Source organism: Cornus florida, unplaced genomic scaffold (genome assembly GCF_030987335.1).
Source record: "Cornus florida cultivar Cherokee Brave unplaced genomic scaffold, ASM3098733v1 CherokeeBrave_3.0.0_Hap2_Chr06, whole genome shotgun sequence".
Classification (NCBI taxonomy): Eukaryota; Viridiplantae; Streptophyta; class Magnoliopsida; order Cornales; family Cornaceae; genus Cornus; species Cornus florida.
Window position 1 is genome coordinate 79,298,569 of NW_026775576.1, and position 10,958 is coordinate 79,309,526.

Here is a 10,958-nt window from a genome sequence, read left to right on the forward strand (position 1 = left end):
TGGCATTCCCAAGGGTGGATGCACACCTTGAGGATCCACAATATGAACTTATGGTGGGTGGTGCACACCATTATGATCCACATGACCAAGATCTACAATGGGATCTTCAATTGGATCTTCCATTAAAGGTGATGGAAGATCAAAATTTGAAAGATTAAAATGACTATCCCTAGTACAACTTCTTAAACGCCGAAGAAAAATTTCGAGATTTTGATTTACAGGAGCAAGAGGACGATTAAGTGATCTATGACCATGCATGCACTAGAACAAGTCAACACACCAGCATTTCAAAATTTCAACCTCCACATACGATGTTCCCAAACTCCTCAATAATATCAATGCACTTAAAACAAATAAATGCCTCCACACGGGCCGATGCCTTCTACAAGAAGGTATGCTTGGACTTAAAAATAAAACAATTCAATTTAAGCCTCCACTTGGGCTGTCCACAGCATGCAAATTGGTATACAATTAAAGTACTAAAATTAAAGAGAACTTACAGATGGTCCTTAAGCAACTTCAATTTTTTTTAATTGCTTCTAAGTCCAGCATTTGCTCCACTTTGCTTCAAGTACCTAATTGACAAATCAAATAATAAAAAAAAATTAAAAATTAAAATGACTTAAAAGTAGACAATCAATAAAGAACTAATGTTTAATTCAATTCTTCAAAACCGTTAGGTCCCCGGCAACGGCGCCAAAACTATGGTGCGACCGAGCGTGTTCACAAAATAATGCACAACATTTTAGGTTTAGAAATAATGTCAAGTGGGCACCATATTTTAAAATTTATAAAACCACTAAACACTTATACTATGGAGTATGAAGTGAGCAGGGATCGTCCCAAGAGATCTAAACAATTATAGGTTTTCCAGAATTGAATTCTACTTTAATGCTTATGTGATTGCCAAAAGGGTTTTGTTTGTGATTAAAACTAATTTTAAACTAAATGATTGCAATAAAGACATAGAGTTTAAGAGATTGGAAAGAGACTTAGGGTGTAGGATTCACCACTAAGCACATTCCCTAACTCACTCACTTTCAACTAATTGGGGAAATAATACTATGTAATCTATATGTGGCTAACAAGTGCAATGAAAAGTGTAAACCATCAATTTCAAGCATGAATCAACTACCTAATGACAATTAAACTAAGTGTAGTGCAATTCACCCATTCAAAGCATGATTTATCAATCCAAGTTACAAATTTAACACACATTAATCTAGAAGATAATGCAATTGTGACAAAAAGTATGGAATTCAAACATAAGTATGGATGGTCTACTTACCTAATAATTGAATTGCAATTAAATTAATTAAACTTAAATTAAACTAATTAAACATGAATTTAAAACTAATTAGACAACAAATTAACCTAAACATGTAGTACCATCCATCAAATGGAAGCATTTTTCATCAATTAGAAACACAATTACAACTAAGCAATACCATGCATAGCCATCACAAGAATCAATTAACAAAGAATTCATGTGTAAAATTTGTTTATCAATCAACCACACATAAGACAATATGAGATTAATACAGATAATCAATTGGAAGAATTTAATTCATAATATTCAAGACTATACACTAATTACATAAATTAATCCCCAAAAAGTATGAAAAGAGAGAGAGAATAGGTTACATGCTTAGGGTTTATCCAACCCTAAGTAGAAGAATCAGCCACTCATGGTTGATAGAGTCGAAGACAGGACAATCCCCATCATCTGCTTCATCTTCTCTGAACTTTTCTTCCAAACCCTAGCCTGTTCTTGCTTTTTCCCTTTCTTCGCGTGTTTTTCCAGAGAGAAAATACGATACTACGATACAGAAAAATAATAATAAAAATAAAACTCAATTCCTTTCTCTAATAATCGTTACCTAAATAAAAACTAAAACTAACCATAATCTAATGGCTCACTGGGCCTTAAGTAACAATCTCATTAAAGCCCAACAGTTCCCAAAATGAGCCCAAAAATTAAATAAAAACTGTAATGTTGCTAAGTCCTGGGGGATCGATCCCCCACCCTGGGGATCGATCCCCCCAGAGTTGACAAATTCCTTTAAGCCTTATTCAGCTCCATTTTTGCCCCGGGCTATTTGGTTTGCTTCTCCATCTTTGGGAACATCATCAAAGGCCCGAAATTGACCGCTTTGTGCCATTGTCTGAAAATCTTTGCTTAACTCCAAAAAGGCTTAATTTGACCGTTCTTAGCTCATTTTAACTTTATTGCCCTGAAATACACATAAACATAAATTAGGACTAAAACATAAAATTAAGATAGATGCAAAGACTGAAATACCTTAGCTGAGGTACTGAAATGTGCAACATTTAAGCACTTATCACTATGTATGCTAGAATAGATATTCATGTGTTTGTCTCTATTTCTTGTGTTATTGATGCACATCTATGTGTATTAATGCCATAGATCTCGAGGTTGTCAAAAAATAATGCTTAATGGAATGCTCTTGTAATTTTCTTGATGGTTTATGCTCATTGATTAATGGATTGTGCCTCTCCCTTAGCTTAATTAGATTAATTTCAGGTCATTAGCTTAATTATAGTGTAGTGGTAGTATAGTTGTTTGATGGGAGGACAATCCATACTTGTTATTTGATGTTCCATACTTTTGAATACAAGTAGCATATGTCTCTAACCTTGTAGTGAATTTAGATTGTGAGCTTAATGAAAGGATTAATGACTTGCTAGATATATTGTGCTTTCCACATGCACTTAAACAATATATACTTAATTGTTAGATATATTATGCTTTTTACATGTTGCTTAGACAATATATACTTAATTGGTCATCCTTGCTAGTTGAATCAACCACGCACACACACACATCAATATTGCAACACACATTTCCCTCATTAGTTACTTGTTAAGGGTGTAGAAAAGTATTATTTGGTGGTGACCTCTAAACCCTAAGATCTCTCTCTCTTACTTACTCTTTATTGCATTCAAATATTTAGTTTAATTTACTCTCTAGTTTAATCAACCAACCAACTATTTGTTTGATCACTAGACCTACTAACCCTAATAGTGATTCCACAAGCTAGTACGACAACTTAATCCCTTGGGACAATCCCTTCTGACTCATACTACATAGTATAGGTGTAAGCGGTTTATAAATTTAAATTATGGTGCCCACTTGACACTAATTTCCAAACTCAAAGTTTTATGCATCCTTTTGCGCGATCACCCGAGATTGGGACTTAAATGTGTTGGTCACTTAAATTGATATTGGAGGTAATAGGTTGATAATCCCTTGAAATGTAGTCCGTTTAATCACCTTGTGAGCATGTTACTAATTTGAGGTAGAATTAGTACTTGAGGCATCTTGAAATGGTACTTCAACTTAGCATGATATAGAATATCATTGACTTGCATAGCTTGTTTATATATATTTTGTGTAGGTATATAGTTTGTTAGAATATTACAATTGTTTGTCTTGGAAGCTAGTTACTAAATTGGGACTTATTTAGTACTTGTGGTTTAGTATGGTAATGTGGCTCAATTGTTGTAAAATATTCTTGTTTTGGTGTATAAATTGCATATTGGAGGCTTGACATGTCATATGCTATCTAGACTTGAATTCTAGGACATGGTCTGTGTGGATTCAATCTTATTTGTGCATGGAAGATGGTTTTATACATTATTGGATTTGGTATAAGTTTTGTTTTGTGCGTATTTGTTTAGCTTAGTATACATGTACCATGTATACTTGTCTTGTGCGTATTTGTTTAGCTTAGTATACTCATGTTTGTATACTTGATTTATGAGTACTCTATACATATCTTTTACTTGTGTATGTATGTTAGATATTGCTTATCCTGTTTAACATGATTTAGTATACTTGTGAGCATGTGTACTTGAATGTCATGTATCATGTTTAATACGATTTAGTGTACTTGGGCATGTATACTTGTATGTCATTATTCATTTCAATTGCATGAGTAGTTTAGGATGATTCCTTAGTCTCACTTTGGCATAGACGTTACGTGCCATGAGCCCCTTTAACATGTTTCACCTTAAGGTGATAAAATTGTAAAATGTTAGGTCGATGCATGCTCATCTCTTATGAGTAGCTTTATATTACTCACCCACGTAGTGGGGACATTTTTTAGGTACAAAGACTTGGTTCATGATGCTTGTTACTCCATGGATGATTTGTGGCTTTCAAGTTTCCATTTCATGCAAATGTTAGCATGAAATATCATTTTGTAGCCTTATGTATCAAAACTTGTATTCTTTGATTCCAAATTTGTAATATGTGCCTAACAACACTTTTTGACGCTTATTTCGTGTATATGATATGAAGCCAAGGGCTGAACTTCATTTGAAATTAATGTAGATTCATAAATGTTGAATTTTGCCTTTAATGAGAATTTTTTGAAAATCATGTGTTTTAATATGCCATTTTTGCACCGGAGTGTGCATTATGTATGAAATTCATTATTTGCAATTCATTTACCATGTATGAGGTGTGGCCAAGGGCCAAACACCATTTAGTTTTCATTTTTGTATTTTAGTTTCATATTTTGCGTTTTGGGCTAAAATAGTGAAATCCGAGCCTTTTAGAGTTCTTTTTCAGATCGGGTGGTGCAAAGTGTGTTCTGGCACATCCACTAGGACCTATTTGGTAGGGATGAAGTGCGGCTAAGGGCTAAACGGCCTTTTGAAAGTATTCAAGTCCGGTTGTTGCATGGTTTGTCCTTAAAAGGCATTTTTCACGCATTTGAGGTTTGATAGGTCATTTTTCGCATCGGCGGTATTGCTAAGCTATGGATCATTGTTGCGCATCCAAATAGGTAAGTTACGTCTGCGTGCATGATATTTTTCGAGAAAAGCCCCTTCCTTGGTGAAATGAGCCTCCGTTGAATTCACTTTACATTTTTCTTGTATATTAGGGTTTAAGGGCATTTTGGAGTTTTCCTTTGGGGAATAAATTCTGGTATTAACTCCGTCACATAGAAAATGTGATTTTAGGGGTAGTTTCTTTACAACATTTTTTCAGAAGATGTCGTCTCGGCCTTGAAAATCCCAAATCTCCTTTCATTTTTCTGTTTCTGCTATTTTTTTCCAAAAAGCTGTTACAGTATGCCCTTCGTCCAAAAGAGCCGGCGAAAATCCAAAAGAGCCGACTCTTTCATTAACTCAGCCGACTGGTGTAATGACCCGGTCATTTTCATTCCTTTCCCTTTCCTCAGATTTTCACGGATAATTTTTTTTCGTTGATCTTTTTCCTTTCTGAGCTCAGTTTCATGTCACTTAGTGTCATCTTGAGTGCTCTGAAGTGATTTCCGAGACTCTTTTCTGTGGATTGACAACTTCTTTTGAGGACCGAGTCGTTTCGATATTTTTCGTTTTTCGATACTATTCACTTTTCGTCCTTTTCCCTATTTTATCTATTTCCCGTTTGGCACTTTGTTTGTGTAACCACACTTTTTGTGTTCAAAATTGGTTTCTGACTTCATGTATCTTCATTCTCAATGATTTCTTTGAGATACGTATCTTTACTTTCGTGAGAATGTACTCTGGTTGCTTCCGGTGTCCATAGGGGCATGGATGCATTGTTCTTTGGAAACATTTCCTTTTCTTGGGGTGTTTTTCTTAAATATCTTTTGAAGATATTTTATTTCAGGGGTATCTAAGAAAATATCTTTTGGAAGATATCTTTTGGAAGATATTTTCATTCTGGGGCAGTTTCACAATTTTCACTTTTTGGAGGGGCCATTGTGCAATTAATGAAAGTTATTGCTCAATGCCTTGTTTTGAGCCTGGATCTTCGTACGGGATTCATTTTCGCATTTCGTTAAGTCATGGACTCTTAGAATTTCCTCCTGGATGATGTTTTCCAGTTTCAGGGTTTCTAGCCCCGGTTTGCGCCAAACTTGTTTGGGGCATAACTCTCTGCCCGGGACTCAGTTTTTAACGTTGTTTCTTCCGTTGTTCATATTTTCTCATTTTGAATCTTTTTCGTTCATGGATTTTTGCCGTTTGAGCGCGTCTGGTCAAATTTCACTTTTTCGGACCGGGTAAGGCTTGTTCGGGGCACTTTTTGAGTTTTTCTATAAATAGGGGGTTAGTGGATGAAAAATCAGATTTTTTTCTCTCACTCCTCTCTCATGGCCGGTCCAAGCTCCTCCCATGGCTGCCATCTTCTCTCTCCTCTTTTGAGCTTCTTCCCTTCAATGAAAAGTCATAGTGCCTTAGCATTTTATGTTTGTGTTGGCGAGGCCTTCGATTCCAACCGATTGGAATCTCGTTTTGGCCATTTCTTGAGTTCGGGTTTAAAGTCAAGTTGTGTTTTTGATGGGGCTTCCTTGGGATTCATGTTCATAGTATTGTCCCCGACAAAACCTAGGAGTTTTGTCGGATTCGGAGCCGATTTATTTTGGTGGAGATTTGAGATTTCATCTCAAATGGAGGTAGGGAATGTTTTAGGATTTTATATGTGTTGTATTGTGTGTTTTCCATGTTTATACAACCTATATGCATGCCTTGTATCAAATCTAGGAAATTTAAAATATTTAATTCTTTGTATAAGATTTAATTTTCATGATGATGAGAAATTTGGATTTGAATTGTGGCATGGTAGAAACTCTTGTTTTAATATGTTGGTTAACATATATTAAATTGGAATTAATTAAATAAGAATTGCTCTTTTTAATTAATATTTATCTTTTGTTTAAGATTAAAGTTCATGGCCGTACCTTACACGAAATTAAGTTGTAAAATGCTTTTAAATTAAGTCATGGCATGCTCTTTAACATACTTTAATTTGAGAGCATTTGGTTGAGTTCGGAAATCTAAAGACTTTAATTAAGAGAATTAATTAAAATCTATCTTATTGTTTCATGGGCCTAATTAAGCTTTTGTGTGAATATATTTAATGACCATGATATGTCTTTTATCATATATTAAATTGAGGCCATTTGGAAATGCTTTGAAATCTAGCGAGTTTAATTATTTTGATGTAATTAAATTCTATCTTGTTTATCCATGGATCTAATCATGTTTTAGAAGTTGTTTCTATTATAAGAGCATGGATTTAGACTTGTGATGTATTCACTTGATTGTGTTATATGCATTGAAGAGCATTGTTATTAAATTTATATTCATGAGAGTATGTTTCTAATATGAATATATTGTTGGTTTGTGATTTCATAGCATTATGGATATGAAATGCTTATTATGCACTATTGGGAGTTAAATTGCTAACTTGTTACTATATAGTAGTAATATGTATAAGTTGTGAACTTATTTGGCTTATTTTGGAATCTTGGGACATTGTTGAGTTGAAATGGCTAGGGTTTGGCTCTAGTATTGGAACGTGAGTTCTCTAAGTCATTGAGATAGTGTGCACTTAGGGTGGTCTTCCCTGCGGGTTAGTGCCTGGAATAACCATTGAGGTCTCGGCAGAATTCCGAACGTGATGTCCAAGGCTTCCACTATTTGTTTTCGCATTCAATTCCAAGTTGACAATCATGTTTACCGTGTTGACTTGTGGTTTTGGCTATTGGCGATTTTGATGTTGTTAAGTACATCCATACTAAATTACTATATTTAGTTGATTTCATACTTTTAGATTTCTAGTTGATAACCTAGAGAATCTATGTCTTGATGTGTGTTATTAGATATTCTAATTATGTTAAATTGTTATATTTAGTTGATGTTGCATTTTAGACTTCAAGTTGATAACCTTGAGAATCTATATGTTGTTGCTTTATGTAAGCATGCTCCTATGTTGTTGTTTTGTGTAAGCATGCTCCTATGTTATTGCTTTGTGTAAGCATGACCCTATGTTGCTAAAATTGCATAAACGAGGTGATTGATGCTAGAAATGATCTTAGGTAGCTAAGATGCTCCTTGAGTTTCACCTTTGACATAGACGTTAGGTGGAATGAACCACAATAAATAAGTCATGCAAAATTGTAAAACGTAGGTCGATACATGCTCATTTCCTACGAGTAGCTTTAAGTTCCCCAAAGTTACTAGGGCATATTTTCAGGTACAGGAATCAAGTTGAGATTTCCATTATGCTTGGATTGTTTGTGGACTTGAAGATTTCCATTTTAGTGAAGGTTGGCTTGGAATGCCAATTGTAGCCTTATTTGTTAAATGTGTATATTTGATTCTAAACTTGTAATATATGCCTAAGCACACTTTTTGATTCTTATTTTGTGTATATGATATGAGGCCAAGGGCCAAAATTCTGGATATGAAATGTATTGTTGGCTTGTGATTTCATAGCATTATGGATATGAAATGCTTATTATGCACTATTGGGAGTTAAATTGCTAACTTGTTACTATGTAGTAGTAATATGTATAAGTTGTGAACTTATTTGGCTTATTTTGGAATCTTGGGACATTGTTGAGTTGAGATGGCTAGGGTTTGGCTCTAGTACGGGGACGTGATTCATCTAAGTCATTGAGATAGTGCGCACTTAGGGTGGTCTTGCGGGTTAGTACCCGAAATAACCATTGAGGTCTCGGTAGAATTCCGAGCGTGATGTCCAAGTTTTCCACTATTTGTTTTTGCATTTAATTCTAAGTTGACAATCATGTTTACCTTGTTGACTTGTGGTTTTGGCTATTGGCGATTTTGATGTTGTTAAGTATATCCATACTAAATTACTATATTTAGTTGATTTTATACTTTTAGATTTCTAGTTGATAACCTAGAGAATCTATGTCTTGATGTGTGGTATTAGATATTCTAATTATGCTAAATTGTTACATTTAGTTGATGTTGCATTTTAGACTTCAAGTTGATAACCTTGAGAATCTATATGTTGTTGCTTTATGTAAGCATGCTCCTATGTTGTTGCTTTGTGTAAGCATGCTCCTATGTTGTTGCTTTGTGTAAGCATGACCCTATGTTTCTAAAATTGCATGAACGGGGTGATTGATGCTAGAAATGATCTTAGGTAGCTAGGATGCTCCTTGAGTCTCACCTTTAACATAGACGTTAGGTGGAATGAACCACAATAAATAAGTCATGCAAAATTGTAAAACGTAGGTCGATGCAAGCTCATTTCCTACGAGTAGCTTTAAGTTACTCACCCCAAAGTTACTGGGGCATATTTTCAGGTACAGGAATCAAGTTGAGATTTACATTATGCTTGGATGGTTTGTGGACTTGAAGATTTCCATTTTACTAAAGGTTGGCTTGGAATGCCAATTGCAGCCTTATTTGTTAAATGTGTATATTTGATTCTAAACTTGTAATATGTGCCTAAGCACACTTTTTGATTCTCATTTTGTGTATATGACATGAGGCCAAGGGCCAAACTTCTGTTGGAATCACATTTATATCATGGATGTTAATTTTTGTCTTAATGAGAATATATGAAAAACCATGCGTTTTAGTATGCTATTTTGCACCGGGGTGTGCATTGTGTATGAAACCCATCCATTAGCATTCATTCATCATGTATGAAATGTGGCCAAGGGCCAAACGGCATTTTGAAACCATCTTATGATTTTAAATTCCATGTTTTCATTCTAAACTTTATTTTTGGCATTTTGGCAGTTGGGGGGTCATATTTTGTATCGGCCATATTTTTGAGCCATAGACCATTGTAGCACATCTTATTAGGTAAATTACGTTTGCGTGCATGGTCGTTTCTGGGCAAAGCTTCTTCTTTGGTGAAATGAGCCTCCTACGGACTCATTTTACACTTTTGTTGCATAATCTGACCTAAGGGTATTTTGGGAATTTTCTTTGGGAAATTAATTCCATCCTTTATATGGTCACTTAGAAAATGTGATTTTAGGGAGGGTTTATTCTTCGTGTTTTTCTGGAAAATGTCGTCTTGGCATCGGAAACCATTTCCGAAGTTCAGCTCTTAGTTTTTCAATTTAGCAGCTTTTTGGACCTCCATGACCAGATTTCATGGAGGGGCATTTTGGGCATTTTACATTGCTTTTTTTTTTTTTTTTGAATTCTCTCCCTTGTCACGTAGAAAACTCGATTTTGAGGGGGGTTTCTTCTTTGTGTTTTTCCAGAAAATGTCAGCTAGGCCCTCAAAAGTCCACTTTTTTTTCCGAAAAACCCCTGCTGCCAGGTTTTTGGGTTGCACCTTACTTCCCTCTTCACATCTAACCGGCTAGAAGAGGTTATCTAAATGGTTAGATGACTTGGGGCAGTGTCTTGGTTGTGTTTCTTGGTCTCCTAACCGGTTAGATGTTCTTGGGTTGGTACTTTTTGACCGTTTTGCCTATGTTTCTTCCGTCAGCCATATCTTCTTCATCCGGACTCCAAATCAAGTAATTTTTGAGTCTAAGTTCATTGATTTTTCGTTGTCTTTCCAATGGTGTGCTTGGTAGCACCCACTTTTAAGCCAAAAATGATATTTTTGCCCCTAGGTTCATTCTTATTCGTTTTTGAAACGTTGCTTCCGCATTTGATTCCTTTGGGTTCCGTGACCTCGTTGAGGGTCACATTGGCGTCTTAGAGTCATGTTGTATCTTTAGAGACCATTGTTTGTCTTTTGCTTCTGCATTTTGGATCCGTTATCGGGTCATCTTTCGGTTCATCACTAACGCACCGAGTTGAAAAACTTGGGCCGTCACAAGTGGTATCAGACCTCCTTGGTTTGAATACCTTGGACGACAGGTTTTGGGAGCATATCATGCTTTTGTTGCCATGCTCTATGTGCTTATATGCTTCATAATAACATGTTTTGGTTTGATAACATGTTTATGTGCTTACGTTCTACATGTGGTATGCCATTTGTTTACCATGATTTAAATTTGTCATAAAGAGCATGACATATGATGTATACTAGATTAGATTTGTATATGCATAATTGTGTTGCATACTTGTCATGAAACGGGATTGGTCATTGAAGCACGAGTTGAGGTGGATGGTGATTGTAGTCACAGTCTCGTGGTGATGTAGGTTGTTGTCGACCTAGCATTGGTTTTGAGGTAGGTGGATGGTCA